Source organism: Peromyscus eremicus, unplaced genomic scaffold (assembly GCF_949786415.1).
Source record: "Peromyscus eremicus unplaced genomic scaffold, PerEre_H2_v1 PerEre#2#unplaced_1851, whole genome shotgun sequence".
Lineage (NCBI taxonomy): Eukaryota > Metazoa > Chordata > Mammalia > Rodentia > Cricetidae > Peromyscus > Peromyscus eremicus.
This window is the reverse complement of record NW_026736086.1, coordinates 51,616-61,255: the sequence shown is the minus strand read 5'-3', so window position 1 is coordinate 61,255 and position 9,640 is coordinate 51,616. Positions and strand designations below refer to the sequence as shown.

Here is a 9,640-nt window from a genome sequence, read left to right as displayed (position 1 = left end):
TGGATGTTTCTAATTCACAGTCTGACTTGGATGATGAGCTTGTAGCTAACTGAAGCACAGTGTTGTGTGCAAGATAAACATGGTTCCCAAGCAGAGGAGCCTTCACGGTCTTACTGAATCCTCACACTGAGACTGGTGTTCCATCTTAAAAATGGAGAGACCTGCTTTCTCAGTTGTGACTCTTGACTTTAAATCTGAGGATTTTAAATTAAAAATGAGTTCTTTTCATCTGGGACTCAAACAATGGCCGCCCCAGCCTGCCTAGAGGTGTATGTATGTTGGACTATAGGAGCATGAAAAACACTCTGCCCATCCTGCCTCAGAGGGTAAATTAGGAGGGAGCTGAGTGCGGTGACATTTGCTGTAATCCGCCACTTGCTGGCCTGGAAGCTGAGAACATTGTGGGTTCAAGGCCGACTTGGGTTACATACTGAGTTGGAGGCCAACTTGGGCAGCAAAGCATGATATCCTATTTCAAAAAAAAAGCAGAACAAGGGAAGAGGGCAGGATGGGCAGTGCCAGGCGGTGGTGTGCCAGGCGGTGGCGTGCCAGGCGGTGGGGACACTTGAGGTATGAGACAGCGTGGTGTGTATTAGAAAGACGGAAGTGCAGAGACTTGGTTTTCACCACATTCAGGGTGCATCTCTGGCCAGTACAAACTGAAAGTGGACTGGAGATGGAGCTCACTGGGAGAGCACAGAGGTGCCCACATAGTGAGACCATGCGTTCAGCTTCCAGCACTTAAAATAAAAGACAGCCAGAGTGGAGGCTAGATAACAGTGACACAGGTACTAGTTAAAACATAATGCTGGTAGCTCTTCTCTCCCTGGAGCCACTTGACCTTGTCTGTCTGTCTGTCTGTCTGTGAAGAAAGCGTATGTGCTTTGAGACAGTTGTTAGGCATCTTGACACACCTGTCGCAGTGGAGCATGGAGGGTAGATTACAGGACTGCTTAGAAATGGATTCAGTTCTCGGTGACAGAAAGCCATAACGCCCGTGGGCTTACCAAACTGGAAGTTTGTTCCTTAGACCACATGAGACTGGGTTTGGTGTGCTGTAAGTCTGATATTGCACCCCATAACGCCAGGGAGCCAGAGCTTTCTGTCTTACTGCTCTGTTGTCCTTGGCCTCAAACTCCTGTCTGAGGAGGGAGGGGTTTGCATTCCAGGTACTAGGACAGAGGCGGGCTTGGGGGAAACACCATCCTCTGCGGCTTGTGAAGGTGTCACGTGGCATTTCCCCTTAATGTCCTTAGTCAGAACTTAGTGACTCAGCTAAACATTCATTCTCAGCTGCCACGGGCTGGATAAAAATGTTACTGTAACATAAGATGGGGAAATCCCTTGTTAATCATTCTATTATGAAGGTTATAGTTTCCTGGAGACTAATACTGAATTGGCTTATTGTTCTTACAAAGAAATAATCATAAATGGCTCACCAAGGGCAGCCCTAGTTAAAAACAAGCAGAACTGCCCTCTTGCAGCCCTAGGGGGTTTACTGGCTGGTTTACAGGAGAGGAACTGAGCTCAGCTCCTGTTTACCACACGGAGGGCAGCACGAGAGCTGGCCGCACAGGAAAGGAGTGGAACCCGGGGTCTGAAAAGCTCCCTGTTTCTGGGAGGAAATCACCAGGCACATGGGATGGCTTCTGTGATCTGGAGGAGGTGACAGGAAGTAGCACCTGGATTTGGCATCATAGAAGCGCTGCTGAGCGTCATTAAAGCAGTGTTAGTGGCAGGTTGCTGAGAACTGGCCTGGGGTTGGAGCGCTCCGAAGGTAAGAGGATGGGGAAGAGGCAGCCTCAGCGAATGTTCAGGGTAGGAGCTGCAGGCAAGGCTCCGGGCACCCAGTGAGGCCTCTTTGTTACTGAAAAGTCCTATGAGCCATATTCTCGTGCCAGGATAAACACTAGAAGCCCTTGGGGATGACCTTTAGCCTGGATGGAACGGGTTCAAGTTAGAGAAAGGATCAAGTGCAGAAGTCGCCGGGCAAAGGACTGTTTGGCCGTGACAGAGTGGAGAGGCTGGTGTGGCTGCAGCAGCTGTCCAGGAGCAGAGTGGGAGGAGGTGGCCAAAGCACGTCGGCAGATTGTTCCTAAGCCTGTGATTAAAGGGAGGATATGGATTTGTCTCGGTTCTGTCTTTTCAAAAGGAGGATTTATTGAAGGGTTTAATCAAGGGTGGGGCATTAGTAGGTTTCTACCCAGAGAAATTGATCTGGATACTCTGTGGTCCAGTAAGGATGGCTCAAGGTGAAACGTCTACATTTGAGTGACAGCTCGAGTAGCTAGAGAACCTGACAGTGACAGCGTTGGGGACAGTCAGATCCTGCATGTATTCAAGAGATGACGTCGGGAGGATGCTGATGGGTCAGCTCTGGGTTGCAAAAGGAGGAGGCCATCAAATCCACCTGGAATGTACGTCCAGCACCTCCTGCATGCTCTGTCATGGTGGAGAATAAATGTACACATTGACTGAGGCGTGTCCAGCACCTCCGGTATGCTTTGTCATGGTGGAGAGTAAATGTACGCATTGACTGAGGCATGTCCAGCACCTCCTGCATGCTCTGTCATGGTGGAGAGTAAATGTACGCATTGACTGAGGCATGTCCAGCACCTCCCGCATGCTCTGTCATGGTGGAGAGTAAATGTACGCATTGACTGAGGCATGTCCAGCACCTCCTGCATGCTCTGTCATGGTGGAGAATAAATGTACGCATTGACTGAGGCATGTCCAGCACCTCCTGCATGCTCTGTCATGGTGGAGAGTAAATGTACGCATTGACTGAGGCATGTCCAGCACCTCCCGCATGCTCTGTCATGGTGGAGAGTAAATGTACGCATTGACTGAGGCATGTCCAGCACCTCCTGCATGCTCTGTCATGGTGGAGAATAAATGTACGCATTGACTGAGGCGTTATGTCCCATCCTTCTCTGACAGTCATTTTTCATTTTCCCACGTTGCAGATGGTTTTATTATTTTATTGAATGTGTATGGGTGTTTAGCCTGCATGTGTATATGTGTACCCCATGCCTAGTGCCCATGGAGTTCAGAAAAGGGTTTCAGATCCCCTGGGACTGGAGTTACAGATGGTTGTGAGCCACCATGTGGGTGCTGGGAATCAAACCCAGGTCCTCTGCAAGAGCGGCCAGTGCTCTTCACTGCGGAGCCAGCTCTCAGGCTTGCTGGGTTTTGTTTTGTTTTGTTTGTTTTTTCTGTCTAAATTTTGTCAAAATTGGTCTTCATTTTAATGTAATATAAAATGCATTCATTTTAAAATTGTACAGCTCTGACCACAGAGTGAAAAGTAAGGTAAGTTGCTCGTTCCCAGGAAAGTCTGGATGCTGTGGGTCCCCTGTGTCCTGTTGAAGTGTCCAGCTCCTAGCACACGGAGACATGCCAGGTTAGCAAGAGTCCTTCCTCCTGAGCCCCCCACCTCTCTTACTGATGTTCTGTTTTCTGCTCTCCCAGTCCAGGGCCGCTTTTCCTGTCAGCTCCCCACCTGTGAGAAGCCCTGCGGGGACAACAGGCCATAAAAGTCATGAAAACTTTTAATCCCAGCACTCAGGAGGCAGAGCCAGGAGGATCTCTGTGAGTTCGAGGCCAGCCTGGTCTACAGAGCAAGATCCAGGACAGGCAGAGCTACACAGTGAAACCTTATCTCAAAAAACCAAAAGAGAAAAGGAAGGAAGGAAGGAAGGAAGGAAGGAAGGAAGGAAGGAAGGAAGGAAGGGAGGAATTTAAATGTCTGAGCACTTGGTAAGATACTGACAGGGACTTGAGAACTTCTGGCAGAAAAGCCCGATTTTGCCTGTAGGTGTCCTCTCTTCACTGAATTACCGTGACCTTCTGTCAGAGCCGGGGTTCTGGCTGGGAACCTCTGTGTCCATTACAGATGACCTGCGCCTCCCGTGTATGTCTAACCTCTGCTCCGAGCCCTGCTGTTCTTACTCTCCAAGAGCAGCATACTCTCTAAAAAAGGTCAGAGGAAAAACCCTTCCGGTGCTGAGTCCTGCGGCCTCTGACACAGCTGTTTAGCCCTAAGGTGGAGTGTGAGGTGCATCAGCCGCAGACAGGGCCCTGGCGTGGCTGACTCCTGGAAAAGCTGCACAACCCGCAGCTCGTGGGGCGAAGGCTGCTCCACCTTCCTGAACCTCGAGTGGGGCAGATCGGCATTGTGCTCAGCTCTCACAGAAAGCTGGGCTCAGAAAAGTCTTCTCTGTGGGCCGCGTTCAGGAGCCGTTCGCTATACACCCATTGCTGTAAATAATCTAAAAGGTAGGATTCCACTTCCTTGATGACGCCCCTCTTCTGTCTGTTTAAAAAGAAAAACAAAAATGAATAAAAAAATCTGAACAGTGGTCAAACCGAGGGCTGAGGCTATGGCTCAGACAGTCAAGAGCCTGCCTTCCATGCCCAGGGCTCTGGGTTCAGTCCTCAGTAGCTAGAAAGTAAAAAAGACATCAAACCTAGAGCACTGTGGACGCTAGCAAGGCGCCGCACCCACTGACTGGATCTCACCCTCCCACAAGTGGAGGTGCTCTTCCCAGGCCCTGAGTCTGGGGGTGTGCTGTAGTGACCTCCAGGGAAGGCGTGTGTTGTTGATGGCTGCGGAACTAGCCACATGGGACGATACAGATAAAGACCGCCTATCAGGCAAAGCATACTCAAGTGCTCCCGGCCACACAGCTTTGCTCCTTGCCTGCAGTATGCCGTTCTAGTCTCCAGTTTTATCTGGCTCACGTTTATTAAAGGTCTCCTGTGCATAAAGCATTGTCTCCCGAGCATGTTATTCTAGGGAAAAAGAAATACTCTGGTGGAAATAATTAAATTCTGCTGCCATAGAGTGCCCATTCCCTGCCATGTAGAAGCTGTTGAATAAATATCTGTGGCTGAATTAATATCATCCATTAAAGTGAATTCAGACTCTTGCTTGCTCGTTACTCGCATGGAGTTAAACATGAATCAGTGGATAGAAAAAAGAAAAGGAAAAAAGCCAAAACTGGTGTTCAACCCAAGTCCAAAGCACCTGTGATGTCCACTGAGGTTATCAAGATTACTGAAATACACTGTCCTTCGCGTGTCTTCATCTATTTAGGAAAAAAGGACTGAGAGCTGTTTGAGGCCAGAACCAGGCAGATGTTTGTGCAGAACCCATTTGTCTTTATGAGCCTCACTAAGTGTCCAGCGACCCTGTAACAGGACCTCTCCCATGCAGAACTTGTTTTCCTTTATGAGTCCTACTAAGTGTTCAGTGACCCTGTAACAGGACCTCTCCCATGGGAGACTTAAATGGTACTTCTTTATGTTCAAAGTTTTTTTTTTTTTAATCTAAGAGAAATTAAAGGATTTTTTTTTTTTGCAGGAAGACCTTTTTTCCTGTCTTTACATCAGAAACGAGGCCTTGGCTGGAGAGACCTGTGGCCAGAGAGAGATCTTACTTCTTTCATAACATACAAGGTGGCGCCTTCACTTGAGGTTTTTCCCTTCTTTCCGGTTGATTCCTTCCTTTTTTTTTTTTTTCTTTTTTTTTTTTGTGCCAGACTAACATGACTGTAAATAACTAGTTCTTCATTTCAGGCAGGTGTGGTACGTGTGCCTGTTAACCCAGCACTTGGAAAGCTGAGGCAAGAGGAGTGTTGGATCAATCCTGGCTCCATGGCAGGACCCTAATAATTAACTGAACTAACCTGCAGATGACACGTGCAGTCCTTTCCGACCCACACAGTACAGTGAGTAATCTATTCACCTACCAGCCAAACACACACGTACACACATATATGTAACTTAAAAATGGTGCCCTCTGGTGTTTTCTCTTGTTCTTTTAAAATAAAACTGGATCAGGACATATACCTGGGAGTATAACAAATTCTGCTCGGTTTGCATTCTTAGTGCGGCAGTGTGGCACGCAGTCAGATTCTTTCCATTTGTCCAGCCATTCTATAGGTTAACTGCTTTAAAAGCACAAAAGGATTGAGTTCTTCTTATATCCTGCACATAGTTGTAGGTTCCAGGAGACCTAAGTAAGAGTCAGCCCTTGCTTGTGGACTCAAATGGCTAAGGCAGAAGATAATAACTTTGAGGAGGCTTTGTGCTGTCGGAATAAACAGCGTGTGCCAGCAGAGAGGAGCAAGCAGGCTGTTCTTCCAGAGCGTGACCCAGAAGGGCTTGGTAGCGGAGTGACTCAGGAACTGGGTCATATACAATGAGTGAGAATTTTCAGGGTAAGAGAAAGGACATTCCTGGCAGAAGGAACTCTATGTACAAAGGCAAAGAGCTGACAAGGGTGGCCGAGTTTGGGGACATATGGAGAAATGAGGCTCATAACGCAGTTCCTATGTTACAGGGTAGACTTGCTTCTGGAATAAGGAGCCTAAAGAGTGTTAAGATGGAACATCTGTGCTTTAGGAAGATGATTGGTCAGCTCTTTAATGTTTTTAAACTGTATTTGTGTGTGTGTGTGTGTGTGTGTGCATGTGTGTATGTACACACACGTTTATGGAGGTCAGAGGTCAGCAATGTGTGGGAGTTGATTCTCCCCCTCCACCATGTGGGTCCCAGGAATCAAAATCTTAATGCTTGGAACAAGGCCTTCATCCACTAAGGCACGTGGCGGGGCTCCTCCGTCACCTGACTAAAGGGTGATTAGAGGCAGGAGATTCTTTGCATTGCTGCCTGTGGGAAGTAAGGCCCAGTGAGGACTGTGGGAAGATGGTCTAGGTTCCAGTGATGTGGTTGTTTCTTCTCTCGTTACTGTGAGAAAATACCAGACGAAGCAGCTCGTGAGCGGAGAGGTTTGTACTCACAGTGGAGACATGACTGAGTCAGGCAGGGAAGGCAGGGTGGCTGGCTTGGCTCTGTTCATGGGTGAGCCTGCTCACGTCTTGACCAACCAAGAACTAGACCAGAAGCAGGCCCATCTACAGTATCCTACATGCATCAGTGAGACTCCCTGTTGTCAGTTGGAAACCAAGTGTTTGAACCTGTGAGCCTGTGGAAAATACTCCATATTTGACCCCTATCAAGAGTTCAGTTCCATTCTGTCTCTCAGGCATTTTCTGATGTTTACTGGATTTACACTGACCAAAAATAGAACAGAGGAGCCGGGCGGTGGTGGTGCACGCCTTTGATCCCAGCACTTGGGAGGCAGAGGCAGGCGGATCTCTGTGAGTCCGAGGCCAGCCTGGTCTACAGAGTGAGTTCCAGGACAGCCAGGGCTGTTCCACGGAGAGACCCTGTCTCCAAATACAAAAACAAACCAACAAAGTAATAATAAAATAAAAAACAAAGAATCGGTCCTTGATCTTGAGGAGTTTCTGTCTAGTGGGAAACATCAGTGTGGCGGGTGAAAGTTACACAGGTTTGCACACACAGAGAGTGTGGTGGGTGAGAGTTACACAGGTTTGCACACACAGCAGTGTGGTGGGAGAGAGTTACACAGGTTTGCACACACAGCAGTGTGGTGGGAGAGAGTTACACGGGTTTGCACACATAGAGAGTGTGGTGGGTGAGAGTTACACAGGTTTGCACACATAGAGAGTGTGGTGGGTGAGAGTTACACAGGTTTGCACACACAGCAGTGTGGTGGGAGGGAGTTACACAGGTTTGCACACACAGAGTGTGGTGGGTGAGAGTTACACAGGTTTGCACACACACAGAGAGTGTGGCAGGTGAGAGTTACACAGGTTTGCACACACACAGGGCAGTGTGGCAGGTGAGAGTTGCACACGTTTGCACACAGCAGGAAAAGAGCAGTTGAACCCACGCTGAGAGGGTCAGAAGGGCCTTTGAGGGAACGCGTGAGTGGAACCGAGGAGAACGAGCAGGCCTCAGCCAGCTGAAGCAGAGGAGAACACTAAAGTAGAGGACAGGCCTGGGAATTGGGGGCAGTGGGTGTGACAGCGGCCTGGAAGTGGGGGCCCCACTTGAGCTCGGTAGTGCCGTTTGCAAGTACAAATGGAGCCTCCAGGTCACACTACGGTTTGTCCTCCGGTGGTGGCGAGATCATTTGGGTGTCCAGCCTGGGAATGGCATGAGCGGCTCAGTGCTCTAGGCTTATCCTGCTAGTGAAACGCGGGGAGAGCTGGGCTGGAGAGCCCAGCAGTTAGCAGCACCGGCCCTCTTCCAGACGACCCCGGTTCAGTTCCCAGCACTCCCATGATCACTCACAGCCGTCTGTGACTCCAGTTCCAGAGGTTCTGACATCCTCTTCTGGCCTCAGGCACTTCATGCTTGGGGTAGACAGACAGGCACTTGGGCAAAACACCCTTACACATAAAAATAAAATCTCAAAAAAAAATTTTTTTGATAGCCCAGTATATGTGCAAATTTATTTCCATAATGAACAAAATAATTACAGCAGGTCAGACATGTCTTTGTGTGTATATGTTTATGGGCGTGTAAGAACGAGTAAATGTGGAGGCCAGAGGTCAGCTTCAGCTATGGTTCCTCAGATACATCCATTTTGTTTTATAAAAATGTTAGCATACATTAATACATGTATTTCATTAGGACATTTTCCTACACGTACAGAAAGCAGTCAGTCACACTCACCCCTTCACCCCTCTTCCCCTTCCACCCCTGCTCATCCCTTCCCTCTTCCTAACTAGCTCAGCTTCTCCTTGGTTTTTTTCAAAAAAAAAAATTTTTAAGATAGTAGTAATAGCTAAACCTCATCCACTATAACTAGTGGGCCAGGCACTGTGGTAAATACTTGACCCCGCTGCACAGTCCTGTTGTTACTGGCCTTGTTTGACAGGGCACCTGCTGACACACAGGGAAACAGTTTGCAGTCACTGGCAGCTCAAGAACCTAACTCGCCCTATGCCTACTCAGACTCCCAGTGCTGGTGTGCTGAGGAGCCGGTGAGGAGCCAGCCTGGATGACGGGATTGCTGGGTGGTGAGGAGCCGGTGAGGAGCCAGCCTGGATGACGGGATTGCTGGGTGGTGAGGAGCCGGTGAGGAGCCAGCCTGGATGACGGGATTGCTGGGTGCTGAGGAGCCGGTGAGGAGCCAGCCTGGATGACGGGATTGCTGGGCTGCTCTAGGGCAGTGGTGGAAGATGGAGGGGAAAGGACTGGTAATTGGTTGGTTAGCCGTGACAAATCCCAGACTTGGGAGCTTAAACAGCAGACACATGGCTCTCACAGCTGTGGAGGCTGATGCCCAAGGCCAGGATGTTGTCAAGATCGGGTTCCAGCCGGGCAGTGGTGCACGCCTTTAATCCCAGCACTCGGGAGGCAGAGGCAGGCGGATTTCTGTGAGTTCGAAGCCAGCCTGGTCTACAGAGCGAGATCCAGGACACAGAGAAAGCCAGTCTGGAAAAACAAAGAATAAAAGACTGGGTTCTGATGAAGGCTGTCTTGGTTTATGTGTCTGTGTCTACTGTTCTGTTCCTTTTGCTTGGCTGCCTGGTGGTTTGGTTTTGTTTGGGGGCTTCGGGCATGTCCAGGCTTTTTTTTTTTTTTTTTTTTTTTAAGCAAGGTATTACTGTGTAACCCAGCCCCCAACTCACCACCCTTCTGTCTCGGCCTCCAGAGTTCTGGGATTACAGGTGTGTGGTGTGTACCCTGGTGGTAACAATGGCCGCCTTCTAGCGGCACCTTCACGTACCTCTCTCTCTCTTCTTACAAAGACACT

At 49.0% G+C, this 9,640-nt stretch overlaps 1 long non-coding RNA gene across 2 annotated transcripts; it reads left to right on the top strand.

The window, feature by feature from the left end:
• Positions 1-1,300: 1,300 nt before the first annotated feature.
• On the top strand, positions 1,301-9,439 carry LOC131902086 (uncharacterized). 2 transcript variants are annotated; one of them, XR_009376995.1, is made up of 3 exons: positions 1,301-1,777; positions 5,581-5,732; positions 8,836-9,439. It is a non-coding gene; the product is annotated as an uncharacterized LOC131902086 (long non-coding RNA). The 2 variants fall into 2 exon arrangements; XR_009376994.1 differs by lacking the exon at positions 1,301-1,777 and adding an exon at positions 1,792-5,460.
• The last annotated feature ends 201 nt before the right edge of the window (positions 9,440-9,640 follow it).